Genomic DNA, 16,220 nt, shown 5'->3' on the forward strand with positions numbered 1-16,220 from the left:
TCAAGCTCTGAATGAAATTTAGAACAGTTCTACTGGTTTAGAATACAAATACTGATATTGTTCCACCTTTGAAAATTTATAAACAATTTAAATTTGTCTTTCATATTTTCTGTTTTAGAGATGCCTGATTAAAAGTATGTCTTAAGCCAGCTAATATTAAGTGCACTAAAACCACAATTCAAGACTCTATGACCTTATATAAAGAAATAAAAATGTACAAACAGAAACTATAAAAGCAAGGAACAATTACTTTCATGCAATAATTTTAAATAAAAACTGCATAGAAATGCAATTTAAATGGCAATCTCAATTTTATGTAACACTCAAGATAATAAAGGGTTAGTACTTTAGTTCTACCAATACAATGCTTAACAATGATTTAGAAAAATAAAAAAAATAGTAAAGGAAATACATTCTCTTTTTTGCTATAATGGTATAAATCAGATCTTCAAATCTATGGGAACAAGTCATCTCCTTCTTTTTTTTTTTTTTTTTTTTTTTGACAGGCAGAGTGGACAGTGAGAGAGAGAGAGACAGAGAGAAAGGTCTTCCTTTGCCGTTGGTTCACCCTCCAATGGCTGCCGTGGCCGGTGCACCTCGCTGATCTGATGGCAGGAGCCAGGTACTTATCCTGGTCTCCCATGGGGTGCAGGGCCCAAGCACTTGGGCCATCCTCCACTGCACTCCCTGGCCATAGCAGAGAGCTGGCCTGGAAGAGGGGCAACCGGGACAGAATCCGGCGCCCTGACCAGGACTAGAACCCGGTGTGCCAGCACCACAAGGCGGAGGATTAGCCTAGTGAGCCGCAGTGCCGGCCCATCTCCTTCTTTATCTCAGTCTCCAGAAATTAGTTCTTTAACAGCTGTTTTTATGAAATCTTTTCTTTTTATTTTAAATTAATTAATTAATTAATTTTTTTGGACAGGCAGAGTGGACAGTGAGAGAGAGAGACAGAGAGAAAGGTCTTCCTTTTTGCCATTGGTTCACCCCCCAATGGCACTGTGCTGATCCGAAGCCAGGAGCCAGGTGCTTCCTCCTAGTCTCCCATGGGGGTGCAGGGTCCAAGCACTTGGGCCATCATCCACTGCTTTCCCGGGCCACAGCAGAGAGCTGGACTAGAAGAGGAGCGACTGGGACAGAATCCGGTGTGCCGGCACCGCAGGCGGAGGATTAGCCTAGTGAGCCACGGAACCAGCTGAAATCTCTTCTTTCAGTTAAGTCATAAGCAGGATAATTTTCATATACCTCTTTTACAAATCTGCCTCATTGTGACTTCCTCCAAGTTAGCACTGGCCAATAATTTCCTTATTGTTTCCTTTAACTCTTCATCTGTAGATGTTTCTTCAATTTTTTAGTTAAAGGTTCATCATCCTAACTATCCTCAGATTCACTTTCATTCTTGGAACTGTTTTGATTCTTCTTGGTGGTACTGCTATCTGCTTTCTTAACACTAGTACTTTTTGGACCTTTACTTTTAGCAGCAGCTTTCTGTTTAGGTTTTCCTCTTTTTGAAAAGTCTTTTTTAGTGACTCCTGTTCACTTTATCTTCATCCTCTGAAGACTTCCTTGTTTTCCTCTTTGTCTCCATCGCTACTAGACTCATCTGACGGAATTTCAGGACATTTGGTTCACTTTGCTTTCCTCGCCATTCCAGAACTGTTGCATTCCTTTTTACTGCCTTTGCCAGAAGATTTTTTTTTTTTTTTTTTTTTTTTTTTTTTTTTTTTTTTTTTTTTTTTAGATTTTGTCAATGATTTAATGATTTCCCATAAGGTTTTGGATGCATTTAAGAAATTCAAGATCCTCTTCTCTAGTTCACTATTTATACCTTCGCTCTCCAAATCAAGAACCTCAAGAAGATGCATTTTAACTTGGCATTTTTAAAGTTTTTCAACATAGCTTCCTTCTTATTTTATAATGAATAGTTCCTTTTTCAAATGGAAAAAACACTGAACTAACCCACATTATTCTTTAATGAAGGCACTGTGCCTGGTCTATTGTAAAGTAGTTTGTGTAGATGTCTAAGTTCATCTGTTTTCTTCTTACTCAGAGAGAAATTTATCCTTTTCATTTCAGTTTCTGCCCCATTCCTTGTGCTATTGTAAATGGCTCCCTTTGCAAGGCAGAGACTTGGACTGCCAACCTCTCTGCTTTTTTCTTCTCCCTCTTGCCTTCCATGATGAGACTCCTTTCTTCATCATCCTCCTCTTCATTGTCTTCATCTCTCTTCTTGCTTTTTCCTCTCTCTGCCTGGGCATGTTGGGCTCTTTCTTGGACCTGGACTGGGGGACAGGGACTTCTCCCTCTGTGGCGGGCCCAAAGAAGACCTATTGAGGACCTTGGGTCCCGGCTGCTGCGGGTCTTGACGAGTGAGGTACAAGGTGGTTCTTGGAGGTTCCGGAGGCCACCAGTGAGGAGAAGCTGTGTGGCCCATGTCTGGTGCTTTTTTTCATTTTGTTATTGTTTATAGCAGTTGGCCTGTTTTACTCCTAGACATTAGACTTTTATGTTTTACTTTTTGAACTCTATTTAGTAGAGCCATTAAACCTTTGCAATGTGAATTCAAATATGTTATCTAAAAAAATAATAAACTATTAAGTTGAAAAAAAAAAAGGTCTGAAATTAAGGTGTCAGCCAGGTTGTTTCCTTTTATGGACTGTGAGGTAAGGATGTGTTTTAGTTCTCTACTCTTAGCTTGTCAATGGCTGTTGTCTTTTTATACCTCTTTTCATTGTCATGTTCCTATGTTCCAAATCTTCACTTTCCATTGGGGACACTGGTTATATTGGATTAGGTCACACCTTCATGTCATCATAACTTGATTATCTCTATAAAGAACCTATCTACAAATAAGGCTGTGTTCTGAGGTGTCATGGGATAACTGGGTCTAGTTTCAGATCTTTGATGAAAGAAAGAACTGAAGAATGAGATATAGGTAAAGGTTAGCAGAGCAACATGATTTACTGTTAGATCAGTGAAAGTTCGTGCTTGAGAGAGAGTATGTTGGTATGCTTGAGGGTGAACTAGGCCCAATGAGTTTGAGGGTCATCCTCTTATATGATCTGTGCATTATGGATGGTGTCTGGGGTGAGGTTTAATTATAGGGGTGGTATTGGATTGCTGTTTGAGTATTTCTCATTTTGTCACCATTTTTTAACTTTTGAAAGTGTCATGGTAGGCCGGCGCCGCAGCTCACTAGGCTAATCCTCCGCCTTGCCGCGCCGGCACACTGAGTTCTAGTCCCGGTCAGGGCACCGGCTTCTGTCCCGGTTGCCCCTCTTCCAGGCCAGCTCTCTGCTGTGGCCAGGGAGTGCAGTGGAGGATGGCCCAGGTGCTTGGGCCCTGCACCCCATGGGAGACCAGGATAAGTACCTGGCTCCTGCCATCAGATCAGCGAGGTGCACCGGCAAAGGAAGACCTTTCTCTCTGTCTCTCTCTCTTTCACTGTCCACTCTGCCTGTCAAAAAAAAAAAAAAAAAAAAAAAAAAAAAAAAAGAAAAGAAAGTGTCATGGCCTCAGGTGCATGATGGGAGTGGAGTGTCAGCCAGTGTAATTTTATTTTTATGATATTACAATTAGCTACGTCATTTTGGGGGCACAGTCAGCAACCACGTTGGTCATTTTTGTGTGGCACAGTTTCTGGGTGGTGGTTTCCTAGAAATTGTAGTTTTCCACAGTACAAAAGTGGAGGCATTTGGTGGAGTAGGCAGGATCATAGGGATGGGCTGGTTACCTTATCTTCTTGTTAGCTCCTTCTTCACCTATGTCAGAGGTACCAGGAGTTAGGACTCAATATATTATTAGTGGGGCATAGAATTCAGCCCATAATATTTACCTCATATTAACTATTATATTGGGTTTATAATGATGTAATAATAAATACTCTAATGAAATTCAATTCATTTTTTAGAAGATTTATTTATTCATTTGAAAGGTAGAGTTACAGAGAGGCAGAGGCAGAGAGACAGAAAGAGAGAGATCTTCCATCTGCTGGTTCACTCCCCAGATTGCTGCAATGGCCGGACCTGGGTTGATCCAAAGCCAGGAGCCAGGAGCTTCTTCTGGATCTCCCACATGGGTGCAGGGGCCTAACCACTTGGGTCATCTTGTATTGCTTTTCCTGGCCATATCAGAGAGCTGAATTGGAAGTTGAATAGTCAAGACTCGAACCGGCACCCATATGGGTTGCTGGCACTGTAGGTAGTGCTTTACCCGCTATGCCACAGTGCCAGCTCCACATTTTAAAAATCTTATCTAAAATATAATATACTTTAGGGACCAACACCGTGGCATAGCGGGTAAAGGCACCACCTGCAGTGCCACCATCCCATATGGGCACTGGTTCAACTCCCGGCTGCTCCACTTCAGTTATGGCCCAAGAAAGCAGTAGGAGATGGCTCAAGTCCTTGGGCCCCTGCACCCATGTAGGAGACCCAGAAGAAGCTCCTAACTCCTGGCTTCAGATTGGCCCAGTTTTGGCTGTTGTGGCCATCTGAGGAATAAACTAGTGGATGAAAGACTTTCTCTCTCTCTTTGCCTCTGCCTCTCTGTAACTCTGCCTGTCAAGTAATAAATAAATAAATAAAAATCTTTTAAAAATATAATACACTTTGAAGTCTATTTTACCTTTCATGGTTTCCCTATCATCACTGAAAACTGCATGAATCACTGACACTTGTATGTTTTCCATTGTTGCTCCTAGTCTAGATTATAAATGGTTTATTTATGAAACAATATCTGTCTCTCTTAAACTATGCACAATTTGGGAACAAGAATTGTTACATCAAACCCAACATTTCCAGAATCTGAAAAAATCATATGGCTACTATTATCATGATTACCATTAATACAAAATTGTAAAGAAATTTATATTATTTTAATTACAAAATAAATAGTATGTTTACAACACCTATTAAAAAAATCTACGACCTGACACCATCAAGTTACTAGAGAACATTGGAGAAACCCTTCAAGATATTGGCACAGGCAAAGAGTTTCTGGAAAAGACCCGGGAGGCACAGGCAGTCAAAGCCAAAATCAACTATTGGGATTGCATCAAATTGAGAAGTTTCTGTACTGCAAAAGAAACAGTCAGGAGAGTGAAGAGACAACCGACAGAATGGGAAAAAATATTTGCAAACTATGCAACAGATAAAGGGTTAATAACCAGAATCTACAAAGAGATCAAGAAACTCCACAACATCAAAACAAACAACCCACTTAAGAGATGGGCCAAGGACCTCAATAGACATTTCTCAAAAGAGGAAATCCAAATGGCCAACAGACACATGAAAAAATGTTCAAGGTCATTAGCAATCAGGGAAATGCAAATCAAAACCACAATGAGGTTTCACCTCACCCCAGTTAGAATGGCTCACATTCAGAAATCTACCAACAACAGATACTGGCGAGGATGTGGGGAAAAAGGGACACTAACCCACTGTTGGTGGGAATGCAAACTGGTCAAGCCACTATGGAAGTCAGTCTGGAGATTCCTCAGAAACCTGAAGATAACCCTACCGTTCGACCCAGCCATCCCACTCCTTGGAATTTACCCAAAGGAATTTAAATTGGCAAACAAAAAAGCGGTCTGAAGCCTAATGTTTATTGCAGCTCTATTCACAATAGCTAAGACCTGGAACCAACCCAAATGCCCATCAACGGTAGACTGGATAAAGAAATTATGGGACATGTACTCTTTAGAATACTATACCGCAGTAAGAAACAACGAAATCCAGTCATTTGCAACAAAATGGAGGAATCTGGAACACATCATGCTGAGTGAAATAAACCAATCCCAAAGGGACAATTACCATATGTTCTCCCTGATCGGTGACAACTGACTGAACACCAAAAAGGAAACCTCCTGAAGTGAAATGGACACTATGGGAAACGGTGGCTTGATCAGCATAGCCCTGACTGTTAATGAACAACTTAATACATTATCCCTCTTAGTAGTTTTTTTGTCTGTTCTACTTAATATGACTGGTTTAATTCTGTAATTAATACACAGTTATTCTTAAGTGTTAAAAATTAACTGAAATGTGATCCCTGTTAAACATAAGAGTGGGAATAAGAGAGGAAGAGATGTATAATTTGGGACATGCTCAAGCTGACTTGCCCCAAATGGTAGAGTTAAAAACATACCAGGGGATTCCAATTCAATCCCATCAAGGTGGCATGTACCAATGCCATCTCACTATTCCAAGTGATCAATTTCAGTTCACAATTGATCATAATGAAAGGACTAAGAGTCAAAGGGAGCACATAAACAAGTCTAGTACCTGCTAACGCTAACTGATGGAGTAAATAAAGGGGAGAGTGATCCAACATGGGAAGTGAGATACTCAGCAGACTCATAGAATGGCAGATGTCCTAAATAGCACTCTGGCCTCAGAATCAGCCCTAAAGGCATTTGGATCTGGCTGAAAAGCCCATGAGAGTATTTCAGGCATGGAAAGCCAAGACACTCTGGCAAAAGATCTCTGTGAGTGAGATCCCAGTGGAAAGAACAGGTCTTCAAAGAAGGAGGTACCTTTCTCTGAAGGGAGGAGAGAACCTCCATTTTGACTATGACCTTGTCTAAACAAGATTAGAGTCGGAGAACTCAGAGGGCTTCCATAGCCTTGGAAACTCATGACTGGAGCATAGGGAGATTACTGATGCCATAGACAGGAGTGTCAATTGGTAAAGTCAACAATAGGAGTCACTGTGCACTTACTCCTCATGTAGGATCTCTGTCCTTAATGTGCTGTGTATTGAGATTTAATGCTATAACGAGTACCCAAACAATATATTTCACTTTGTGTTTCTATGGGGGTGCAAACTGTTGAAATCTTTACTTAATGTATACTAAACTGATCCTGTGTAAAAAAAAAAAAGAATCTGCATATGCTTAGATGGATCCTTTTATGTAGTGAAGAAATCATAATTTATCTTCCATTGCATAGGAATAATCTTTGATGGCATGAAAGTTCTCCTTTGGGCTATGCAGTGAGGAATAACAACTCTTTTAGGTCTAACATCTACAGTCTAATAAAGGCACAATTCCTTAAAAAAAATAAAATAAAATAAAATTGAAAAAAAATTTTCCATATGATTCATGCAAGGAAACATTTCTTTTTTTAATTTATTTTTTATTTAGTAAATATAAATTTTCAAAGTACAGTTAATGGATTACAATGGCTTCCCCCCGATAATTTCCCTCCCACACACACCCTTCCCATCTCCCACTCCCTCTACCATTCCATGCACATCAAGATTCATTTTCAATTCTCTTTATATACAGAAGATTAATTCAGTATATATTAAGTAAAGATTTCATCAGTTTGCACCCACACAGAAACAGAAAGTGTAAAATACTGTTTCAGTACTAGTTAAGAATTACTTCACGTTGGAAAACACACTAAGGACAGATCCAACATGAGAAGTAAGTACACAGTGACACCTGTTGTTGACTTAACAATTTGACACTCTTGTTTATGGCGTCAGTAATCTCCCTAGGCTCTAGTCATGAGTTGCCAAGGCTATGGAAGCCTTTTGGGTTCGCTGACTTCGATCTTATTCCGACAGGGTCATAGTCAAAGTGGAAGTTCTCTCCTCCCTTCAGAGAAAGGTACCTCCTTCTTGATGACCTGTTCTTTCCACTGGGATCTCACTCGCAGAGATCTTCCATTTAGGTCTTCTTTTTTTTTTTTTCCCAGAGTGTCTTGGCTTTCCATGCCTAAAATACTCTCATGGGCTCTTCAGCCAGATCTGAATGTCTTAAGGGCTGATTCTGAAGCCAGAGTGCTATTTAGGACATCTGCCATTCTCTGAGTTTACTGTGTATCCCGCTTCCCATGATGGATCGTTCTCTCCCTTTTTGATTCTATCAGCTAGTATTAGCAGAGGCTAGACTTGTTTGTGTGATCCCTTTGACTCAGACCTATCAGTGTGATCAATTGTGAACTGAAATTGATCACTGGGACTAGTGAGATGGCATTGGTACATGCCACCTTGATGGGATTGTATTGGGATCCCCTGGCATTATTCTAACTCCACCATTTGGGGCAAGTCCGATTGAGCATGTCCCAAATTGTACATCTCCCTCTCTTATTCCCACTCTTATATTTAACAGGGATCACTTTTCAGTCAAAATTTAAACACCTAAGAATAATTGTGTGTTAATCACAGAGTTCAACCAATAGTACCAGAACAAAACAAAGAGAAAATACTAAAATGGGTAAAGTATTACATTGTACATCAAAGTCAGGACAAGAGCTGATCAAGTCACTGTTTCTCATAGTGTCCATTTCACTTCAACAGGTTTCCCCTTTGGTGCTCAGTTAGTTGTCGCCAATCAGGGAGAACATATGATGTTTGTCCCTTTCGACTGGCTTAATTCACTCAGCATGATGTTTTCCAAATTCTTCCATCTTTTTGCCAATGACCGGATTTCGTTGCTTTGACTGCTGTGTAGTATTCTATAGAGTACATGTCCCATAATTTCTTTATCCAGTCTACTGTTGATGGGCATTTGGGTTGGTTCCAGGTCTTAGCTATTGTGAATTGAGCTGCAATAAACATAAATGTGCAGACTGCTTTTTTGTTTGCCAATTTCATTTCCTTTGGGTAAATTCCAAGGAGTGGGATGTCTGGGTTGAATGGTAGGGTTATCTTCAGGTTTCTGAGGAATCTCCAGACTGATGTCCATAGTGGCTTAACCAATTTGCATTTCCACCAACAGTGGATAAGTTTCCCTTTTTCCCCACATCCTCGCCAGCATCTGTTGTTGGTAGATTTCTGAATGTGAGCCATTCTAACCAGGGTGAGGTGAAACCTCATTGTGGTTTTGATTTGCATTTCCCTGATTGCTAGTGATCTTGAACATTTTTTCATGTGTCTGTTGGCCATTTGGATTTCCTCTTTTGAGAAATGTCTATTGAGGTCGTTGGCCCATCTCTTCAGTGGATTGTTTGTTTTGATGTTGTGGAGTTTCTTGATTTCTTTGTAGATTCTGGTTATTAACCCTTTGTCAGTTGCATAGTTTGCAAATATATTTTCCCATTTTGTTGGTTGCCTCTTCACTTTCCTGACTGTTTCTTTTGCAGTACAGTAACTTCTCAATTTAATGCAATCCAAAATGTTACTTTGGCTTTGAGTTCCTGTGCTTCTGGGGTGTTTTCCAAGAAGTCTTTGCCGTACCTATATCTTGCAGATTTTCTCCAATGCTTTCTAATAATTTGATGGTGTCGAGTCATAGATTTAAGTTTTTAATCCATGTTGAGTGAATTTTTGTGTAAGGTGAAAGGTAGGGATCTTGCCTCATATGTCTGCACGTGGAAAGCCAATTTTCCCAGCACCATTTATTGAATAGACTGTCCTTACTCCAGGGATTGTTTTTGGATCCTTGATGAAATATAAGTTGGCTGTAGATGTTTGGATTGATTTCTGGTGTTTCAATTCTGTTCCATTGGTCTATCCATCTGTTTCTTACCAGTACCATGCTGCTTTGATAACAACTGCCCTGTAGTATGTCCTGAAATCTGATATTGTGTTGCCTCGGGCTTTGTTTTTGTTGTACAAGATTGCTTTAGCTATTCAAGGACTCCTGTGTCTCCATAGGAATTTCAGCATCATTTTTTCCAGGTCTGAGGAGAATGTCTTAGGTATCTTGATTGGTATTGCATTGAATCTGTAAATTGCTTTTGGGAGAATGGACATTTTGATGATATTGATTCTTCCAATCCATGAGCATGGAAGAATTTTCCATTTGTTTGGTTTCCTCTTCTATTTCTTTCTCAATGGTTTTGTAATTTTCATCGTAGAGATTTTTAACATCCTTGGTTAAGTTTATTCCAAGGTATTTGATTGTTTTTGTAGCTATTGTGAATGGGATTGATCTTAGAAGTTCTTCCTCAGCCATGTCATTGTCTGTGTATACAAAGGCTGTTGATTTTGTGCATTGATTTTATATCCTGCTACTTTGCAAAATCTTCTATGAGTTCCAATAGTCTCTTAGTAGAGTTCTTTGGATCCCCTAAGTAAAGAATCATATCATCTGCAAACAGGGATAATGTGACTTCTTCCTTCCCCATTTGTATCCCTTTAATTTCTTTTTCTTGCCTTATAGCTCTGGCTAAAACTTCCAGAAATATATTGAATAGCAGTGGTGAGAGTGGGCATCCCTGTCTGGTACCAGATCTCATTGGAAATGCTTCCAACTTTTCCCCATTCAATAGGATGCTGTTCGTCGGTTTTTCATAGATTGCTTTGATTGTATTGAGGAATGCTCCTTCCACAACCAGTTTGCTTAGCATTTTCATCATAAGAAGGTGTTGTATTTTATCAAATGCTTTCTCAGCGTCTATTGAAATAATCATATGGTTTTTCTTCTGCAGTCTGTTAATGTGGTGTATCACATTGATTGTTTTGCGCACATTAAACCATCCCTGCATACCAGGGACAAATCCCACTTGGTCTGAGTAGATGATCTTTCTGATGTGTTGTTGCATTCTATTGGCCAGAATTTTATTGAGGATTTTGCATCTATGTTCATCAGGGATGTTGGTCTGTAATTCTCTTTCAATGCTGCATCTTTTTCCGGCTTAGGAATTAAGGTGATGCTGGCTTCATAGAAAGAATTTGGGAGGATTCCCTCTTTTTCGATTATTCTGAATAGTTTGAGAAGAATTGGAGTTAGTTCTTCTTTAAACGTCTGGTAGAATTCAGCAGTGAATCCATCTGGTCCTGGGCTTTTCTTTGTTAGAAGGCCCTTTATTACTGTTTCAATTTCTGTCTCAGTTATGGGTCTGTTTAGGTTTTCGATGTCTTCCTGGTTCAATTTCGGTAGGTTGCATGTGTCCAGGAATCTATCCATTTCTGATAGGTTTCCCTGTTTGCTGGCATACAAGTCCTGGTAGTAATTTCTGATGATTCTTTTTATCTCTGTGGTGTCTGTTGTTATGTTTCCTTTTTCATCTCTGATTATATGGATTTGGGTCTTTTCTCTTCTTTTTTTAGTTAGTTGGGCCAATGGGGTGTCAATTTTGTTTATTTTTTCAAAAAACCAGCTCCTCGTTCGGCTGATTTTTTGTAATGTTTTTTTTTTGGATTCAATCCTGTTGATTTCTTCTCTGATTTTAATTATTTCTCTTCTCCTACTAGATTTGGGTCTGGTTTGCTGTAGATTTTCTAGATCCTTGAGGTGAATTGAAAGCTCATCTATTTGGTGCCTTTCCAATTTCTTGATGTAGGCACCTATTGATAAAAACTTTCCTCTTAACACTGCTTTTGCTGTATCCCATAAGTTTTGGTATGTTGTGCTGTTATCCTCATTTACTTCCAGAGAAATTTTGATTTCTCTTTTGATTTCTTCTATGACCCATTGTTCATTCAGGAGCATGTTGTTCAATCTCCATGTGTTTGCGTATGCTCTAGGGATTCCTGAGTTGCTAATTTCCAACTTCATTCCTTTATGGTCTGAGAAGCTGCATGGTATGATTCTAATTCTTTTGAATTTGCTGAGACTTGCTTTATGGCCTAGTATGTGGTCAATCCTAGAGAAGGTTCCATGTACTGCTGAGAAGAATGTAAATGCTTTATATGTACGATAAAAAGTTCTGTAGATATCTGTTAGATCCATTTAGGCTATAGTGTTGTTTAAATCTACTGTCTCCTTGTTGATCTTCTGTCCTGTTGATCTGTCTATTTCTGAGAGTGGAGTATTGAAGTCCCCAGTACTATTGTATTGGGGTCTAAGTCTCCCTTTAAGTTCCTTAACAAATCTTATAAATAGACCGGTGCCATGTAATTAGGTGCATATACATTGATAATTGTTATATCTTCCTGTTGAATTGATCTGTTAATCCATATATAGTGCCCCTCTTTGTCTTTCTTAACAGTTTTTGTGGTAAAGTTTATGTTGTCCGATATTAAGATGGCTACGCCCGCTCTTTTTTCATTTCTGTTGGCATGGTATATCTTTTTCCAGCCTTTCACTTTCAGTCTGTATGGATCTTTGTTGGAAAGATGTGTTTCTTGTAAGCAGCAAATAGATGGGTTTTGTTCCTTAACCCAGTCAGCCAATCTGTGTGTTTTAACTGGAAAGTTGAGGCCATTAACGTTCAATGTTACTAATGATAAGTGGTAACTTTGCCCTGCCATTTGCCAAAGATATTTTCTAATATATGCTTTGAATTCCCTGTGATCTTTTGCTGTGAGGTTTCCTTCCTTTACCTTCTTTCATGTTGATGACTGTGTTTCTGTTTTTCTGTGTGCAGGACATCTTTAAGCATATTTGCAGGGTTGGATGAGTGGCGAGAAATTCTTTCAATTTCTGTTTGCTATGAAAGGTCTTTATTTCACCTTCATTCACAAATGATAGCTGTGCAGGATATAATATTCTGGGCTGGCAGTTTTTCTCTCTTAGTACCTGGCTATATCTCGCCATTCCCTCCTAGCTTTTAGGGTTTCTGATGAGAAGTCAGCTGTGAGTCTAATTGGAGATCCTCTGAGAGTAATCTGACGTTTCTCTCTTGCACATTTTAGGATCTTTTCTTTCTGTTTCACTGTGGTGAGTTTGATTACAACGTGTCATGGTGAGGATCTCTTTTGGTCGTGTTTATTAGGGGTTCTGTGAGGTTCCTGTACTAGGATGTCTCTGTCCTTCTCCAAACCTGGGAAGTTCTGTGCAAGTATCTCACTAGAAAGGCCTTCTAATCCTTTCTCCCTCTCCATGCCTTCAGGAACTCCTAGAACCCAAATTTTTTTTTTTAACAGTATCCTGTGGATTCCGCACAATATGTTTTAGATTACTAATTTCCTCTTCTTTTCTTTGGTCTGACTGTATCCTTTCCTGTTCTGTGTCTTCTAAGTCTGATATTCTCTCTTCTGCTTTACTCATTCTGTTTTTAAGGCTTTCTAATGTGTTTGTCATTTGATCTATTGATTTCTTCATTTCATTATGATTTCTCGTCACTATCACAGTTTCCTGTTGTACTAGTTGTTTCATTTCATTTTGATTCCTCCTTAATATTTCATTTTCATGAGAAATATTTTCAATCTTGTCCATTAAGGATTTCTGTAGTTCAAGAATTTGTTTTTGAGAACTTCTTAATGTTCTTATCAATTTTTTGAGATCTGCTTCTTGCATTTCTTCTATCTCATCATCTTCATAATCTTGAATTGGGGTATCTATTTCATTGGGGGGCGTCATGGTGTCTTCTTTGTTCTTATTACCTCGGTTTTTGCGTTTGTTGTTTGGCATATTGGAGATATTCTTTGGTTTCTTAACTGTGGTGTCTTTTCTTATTATACTATGACTCTCGATTAAGTGGACTGTCTGTTTTTGATGGAGCCTTAGAGGCTTGAGATGGGTGTGGCCTGAGAGCTCTGTTTGGTTCCTCAGTGTTAAGGGTGTGTCAAAGGTGACACTCCCAGGTTAGGCGTGGTAAATAACTCTCTCTCTCTTTCTCTTTCTTTCTTTCTTTCTGATGCAAAAGGGAAGTAATTTGCACAGCTGAGTGGAATTGGAGGTAGTTAGCAGGCAAATGATATACCCACAGGAGCCAGAGATAGGAAGCTCTTTCCCAAGGACCACACAGGGAATCTGTTCTGCCCTCAGCGTGGGCTCAAATTATCCTCCTGTTGTCTCCCACTTGGTTGCCAATGTTACAGAATTTTAGCGTCTCTGGAGAGTACTCACGTGAATTCCGTGAGTTCTCTCCCCCACCGTCTCTTTTTTCACAGTCTCAGTTCAGTAGCACCACACATTCACTAGGTCCTAATCTGTGAACTCACCCCCCGCCCCCCAGAGTTAGGTTTTTCTGCTAGGCTAGGCTCAGGGCCGGTGGAGACCTGAGGTCGCCCTGCTTATGACACATGTCCAAGATGGTGCCTGCTCTTTGTCATGCTCACCTTTGAGAGGTGAGCAGAGAGAGAGAAACGCGTGTCCATATCGTCACTGTTTTTTTTCTCTGTCTTTCTTTTGTAGTTAGCCTGGTGAACTTTTCCCCACGGGGTCGTTCCCTCTAGTCTCCTCTTTCCACTTGCCTGCCGGTGTCTCGGGCTATTGAGGTTCGGCTCACCTCACGTTCCAGCACTGGTGTGTTGAGTCTGCCGCTGGTGTCCCGAACTGTGGGCTCCCATGCTCTCCACGCAGGTCCATTGTGAATCACTAGTTCCAGAAGAGTTTCCTCTGTTGTTTCTTCCCCTACTCTTCCTTGAACCTGCAGTATCTCCACTTTTATTAAACTGTCTCTCCCTGGACTATCAGTGTGCTCCCTTCCTATTCCGCCATCTTGCAACTCCCCAGCACAAGGAAACATTTCACTGTAAATTTTTTTTGCCTGTGTTTTCTGAAATTTCTTAGAAATCATATTGTAATTAGCTGTAGAAGTTTCTTAGAAATCAGAAGAATTTCAAGTAGGTTTTGGTGAATAAGTATCTTGAAAACATTTTTGTTAACATTTTTATATACATTTTTTTGACTTAAAGTTTGCAGATATTTATGGAATACCAATGATGTTTCAATACATGTATATAATGTTTAATGTCCAATTAGGGCATATATATTTGTCTCCTGAATATTAAACATTTCTTTAGGGGAAAACATTAAAAATTCTGTCTTCTAGATTTCTTTTTTATAGAGAAATATACAGTATATAAACTTTTTTATTGTTACCTTTCTGTGTAATAGAACTCTAGAACTATGACTTGGTGCTTGTTAATCAATCTTTCCTTATCCTTCTCATCCCACTTTCCTGCCCAACATTTAGCAATCACTATAATACTTTTTAAAAATTATTTTATTTAATTGAAAGGCAGAGTTATATATACAGAGAGAGGTAGAGACAAACACAGAGAGAGACACACACAGATAACGTTCTTCCATCTGCTGGTTCATTTCCCAGGTAGATGCAATAGTAGAGCTGGGCCAAGCCAAAGCCAGGAGCAAGGGGCTACTTCTCAGTCCCTCACATAGGTGCAATGGCCAAAATATTTGGGCCATCCTCTGCTGCTTTCCTAGGTGCATTAGCAGGGAGCTGGATTGGAACTTGAACCAGTGTGCATCTGGGATGCCAGTGCTGCAGTTGGTGGCTTAGCCCTCTTTGCCACAACAGTGGCCCCTTTTTAGCACTTTTAAAGTCTTTGTTGCTTGGCGTATTTGAATTAACATAATGACGTGAGGTTTCATCCATTTGTTGTGAATGATGTGATCACATCTTTTTATGGGTAAGTAGTATTCTATTGTGTATCTGTACCACAGTTTGTTTATTCATCAGTGCACGGGCACTAAGGTTATTTCCATTTCTCGGCCATTGTGAGTGGTGCTGCAGCAGACATAGATGGGCAGATGTATCTTCAAAAGCCTCATTTTATTTCCCTTGTGTATGTACTCAGTAGTGGGATTACTGGATCATATGGCAGTTCTATTTTTAGTTTTTTTTGGAACCTCCATACTGTTTGCCACAATGGCTTCTAACTTACATTTACACCCACGGTGTGCAGCAGTTCCCCTTTCTCCACATATTCACTAGAATTTGTTTGTTTGTTTATTTATTTATTTGAAAGACGGAGTTAGGCAGTAAGGGAGAGAGACTGAGAGAAAGGCCTTCCTTCCATTGGTTCACCCCTCAAATGGCCACTACAGCCGGAGTTGTGCTGATCCAAAGCCAGGAGCCAGGTGCCTCCTCCCAGTCTCCCATGCGGGTGCAGGGGCCCGAGCACTTGGACCATTCTCCACTGCCCTCCTGGGCCACAGCAGAGAGCTGGACTGGAAGAGGAACAACTGGGACTAGAACCCGGTGCCCACATGGGATGCTGGCAATGCAGGCAGAGTGGTTAGCCAAGTGAGCCACAGCGCTGGCCCCCCTTCACTAGCGTTTGCTATCTTTTGTCTTTTTGATACTAGTCAACTTAACTGAAGTGATGCACTATCTCATTACAGTGTTGATTTGTATTTACCTGATGATTGGTGACATTGAGCATTTTTTTTCATTTACTTATTTTTAGGACCTTTCTATTAGAGTCAAATATACTATATATAAAAAGATTCTACATATGTACTTACAACTAATATATGGAAAGTGCCAACTGAAGAAAAGATGTGATATCACAACTCTAACAGAGACTCAAAACATGTAAAAACTGGAAATACACAGAATTCAAAAAGTTTTTATTTATTTTTTATTTTTAATATTTTTTTGAAAGCCAGTTACAGAGAGGGAGAGGGAGAG

The 16,220-nt window shown here is 39.8% G+C and overlaps 1 pseudogene; it reads right to left on the bottom strand.

Moving 5' to 3' along the window:
• Positions 1-1,170: 1,170 nt before the first annotated feature.
• The window catches only part of LOC149127001 (protein DEK-like), a 116,664-nt pseudogene continuing 101,614 nt past the window's right edge, over positions 1,171-16,220 (bottom strand).

The sequence above is a fragment of the Oryctolagus cuniculus genome, chromosome 4 (genome assembly GCF_051225735.1).
Source record: "Oryctolagus cuniculus isolate XC-2025 breed Fujian yellow rabbit chromosome 4, ASM5122573v1, whole genome shotgun sequence".
Taxonomy (NCBI): Eukaryota; Metazoa; Chordata; class Mammalia; order Lagomorpha; family Leporidae; genus Oryctolagus; species Oryctolagus cuniculus.